We start from the raw sequence: 2500 nt of genomic DNA, 5'->3' as shown, positions 1-2500 counted from the left end.
AAAGGAGGGACATAGAAATGAAAATGAGAGAGAGAAGAAGGGGAAAAGAGGTTGGAAGAGGAGGAGGAGGAGGGAGGGAGACACACACACATAGATAGACAGATATATATATATATATATATATATATATATATATATATATATATATATATATAGAGAGAGAGAGAGAGAGAGAGAGAGAGAGAGAGAGAGAGAGAGAGAGAGAGAGAGAGAGAGAGAGAGAGAGAGAGAGAGAGAGACAGACAGACAGAGAGAACAAAAGAGAGAGACAGAGACAGACAGAGAAAGAGAGAAAGAAACAGACAAACAGACAGAGACAGGCACACAGACAGCGTGAGAAGAACAGAGTAAAGAGAGAGTATAACAAACTGAACACTCGCCAGTAAGAGTATCTCAAAAACTGCTAGCTGGGGTATGCGTGAGTTGGGGGAGGGGGGGAGGGGGTGCTGACACTTGGGGTAGTGGGGGGGGGGGGTAAGGGGGAGGTGCAGCGTGCGGTTCCCAAGGGATATGCGTTTTGTCATGGGGCGATCAATATAATTTTCAGACTTGTTCTCTCTCTCTCTCTCATTCTTCTTCTTCTATTCCCCTTTTTCCTTCTTCTCTATCTTTCTCTTTCTCTCTCTTCTCTCTCTCTTCTCTCTCTGAGGGAAAAGAGAGAAGAAAAGAAGGAAAGAGAGAAGAAAAGAGAGGCAGAGAGAGACAGAAGAGAGAGAGAAGAGAAAGAAGAGAGAGAGGAAGACAGAGAGAGAAGAGAGAAGGAAAAAGAGAGAAAAAGAAAAGAAGAGAAGAAAGAAGAAGAAGAAAAGAGAGAAGAAAAGAGAGAGGAGAGAAAAGAGGAGAAGAGAAAAAGAGAGAAGAAGAGAGAGAAGAAAGAGAGAGAGAGAGAGAGAAGAGAAGAAGAAGAGAAGAAGAAGAAGAGAGAGAGAGAGAGAGAGAGAGAAGAAGAGAGAGAGAAGAGAGAGACAGGAGAGAGAGGAAAGAGAGAAGAGACAGAGAAGAGAGAGAGAGAAGAAAAGAGAGAAGAGAGAGAACAGAAGAGAGAGAACAAAAGAGAGAGAACAGATGAGAGAGAACAGAAGAGAAAGAACAGAAGAGAGAGAGAGACAAGAAGAAAGAGAGAAAAGAGAAGGAAGAAAGAGAGAAGGAAGAAGAGAGAGAGAGAGAGAGAGAAAAAGAGAAGAACAAGAGAAGAGCAAAGAGAGAAACAGAAAGAAAAAAAAGAAAAGAAAGAGAGAGAGAAAAAGAGAGAGAGGGAGAGCAGAGAAAGAAAGAAAAGGAGAGACAGGAGAGACAGAGAGAGAGAGAAAAGAGAGATGGAGAAAAAGAGAAAGAATGAGAGAGAGGAAAAGAGAAGAAAAGAGGAAGAAACAGAGGAAAGAGAGACAGAAAGAGAGAGAAAAGAAGAGAGAAGAGAGAAGAGAAAGAAGAAAAGGAGAGACAGAAGAGGAAAAAGAAGAAGAGAGAGAGGAAAAGAGAAGAGACAAAGAGAAGAAGAGAGACAGAGAGAGAAGAAAAGAGGAGAGACAGAAAGAGAGAGAAGAAGGGAGGAGGAGAAAGAGGGAAAAGGAAAAAAGAGAGAGAGAGAAACAGAGAGAAGAGAGAAAGAAAAGAAGAGGAGAGAGAGGAAAAGTCTCAGAGATGGGAAGAGGGAGTGGGGGGAAGAGGGAGGAGGAGGGGAGGAGAGGGAGGGAGGGGGAAGAGAGGGGAGAAGAGTGGAGAGAGAGAGGGAAGAGAGAGGAGGGAGAGAGGAGAGAGAGGAGAGAGAGGAGAGAGAGGAAGAGTGAAGAGGAGAGAAGGAAGGAAGAGAGAGAAGAGAGAGAGAGAGAGAGAGAGAGAGGAGAGAGGAGAGGAGAAGGGAAGGAGAGAAGAGGAGAAAGAGAGAGGAGGAGAGAAGGAGAGAGAGAGAGAGGAAAGGAGAGAGGGAGAGAAGGGAAAGAAGAAAAACGAGAAGAGAAGAAGGAGAAGAGGAAGAAGGGAAGAGTGAAAGAGGAGAGAGGAGAGAGAGGAAGAGGAGAGAGAGAGAAGGAGGAAAGAGGAGGAGAGAAGGAAAGGAGAGGAAAGAGAGGAAAGAAAGAAGAGGGAGAGGAAGGGGAAGAGAGAGGAGAGGGGAAGGGAGAGAAGAGGAGGGAGGAGAAGGAGAGATGAGAGAAGGTGGGAGAGAGGAAGAGGAAGAGGAAAGAGGAGAAGGAGTAGAAGAGAGAGAGAGAGAGAGAGAAGAGAGAAGGGAGAGAGAGAGAGAGAGAAGAGGGAGAAGAGAGAGAGAGAGAGAGAGAGAGGAGAGAGAGAGAAGAGAGAGAGAAGAGAGAGGGGAGAGAGAGAAGAGGAGAGGGAGAGAGGAAGAGGGAAAGAGGAAACTGAGAGGAAGAAGGGTTGAAGATGAAGGGGGCAGGAGTAGGGGAGAGAGGAGGGGGAATGAAGGGGAGGGGAGGGGAAGGGGAGGGGGGGGGGAAGGGGAAATGGTGAGGGGGAGAGAAAAGGGGGATGACCCCCATTTTTG

The sequence above is a fragment of the Penaeus vannamei genome, chromosome 21 (assembly GCF_042767895.1).
Source record: "Penaeus vannamei isolate JL-2024 chromosome 21, ASM4276789v1, whole genome shotgun sequence".
Lineage (NCBI taxonomy): Eukaryota > Metazoa > Arthropoda > Malacostraca > Decapoda > Penaeidae > Penaeus > Penaeus vannamei.
Note: the sequence above shows the minus strand (reverse complement) of the source record.